General features: G+C 36.8%; 1 pseudogene; it reads left to right on the top strand.

Annotated features, from left to right (window-relative positions):
* LOC107662149 (calpain-1 catalytic subunit-like) overlaps window positions 1-410 on the top strand; it is a 21504-nt pseudogene that overhangs the window by 15680 nt on the left and 5414 nt on the right.

The following is a 410-nucleotide window of genomic DNA, read 5'->3' as shown; positions in this document are numbered from 1 at the left end:
ATGTAAGTGCTGTGTCAAGTCTCGGTTAGCCTAACGCAGTACACATAGCAAGGTTTTTTTATAATAAATATAAAGAAAAACAAGTAGATAGAATAGGGAATGCTAGTGTCAGAGGCTCTCTCTCTCTCTTTCTTTTTTAAAGAAGACAAGTAGTAAGAATAGAATTAGAATATAGAGTGCTAGAGTTAGAGGGTCAAATGAAGATGGAAGAGATGTGTTTTTAGCCGTTTCTTGAAGATGGCTAAGGACTGAGCTGCTCAGATTGAGTTGGGCAGGTCATTCCACCAGGAGGGAACAGTTAATGTAAAAGTCTGTGAAAGTGAAGTAGTGAATATATATACAGTGGCATGCGAAAGTTTGGAAACCCCTTGCAGAATCTGTGAAAATGTGAATAATTTTAACAAAATAAG

This window comes from Sinocyclocheilus anshuiensis, unplaced genomic scaffold (assembly GCF_001515605.1).
Source record: "Sinocyclocheilus anshuiensis isolate Anshui unplaced genomic scaffold, SAMN03320099.WGS_v1.1 scaffold643, whole genome shotgun sequence".
Classification (NCBI taxonomy): Eukaryota; Metazoa; Chordata; class Actinopteri; order Cypriniformes; family Cyprinidae; genus Sinocyclocheilus; species Sinocyclocheilus anshuiensis.
The sequence above is the reverse complement of the archived record's forward strand: the minus strand, read 5'-3'. Positions and strand labels throughout refer to the sequence as shown.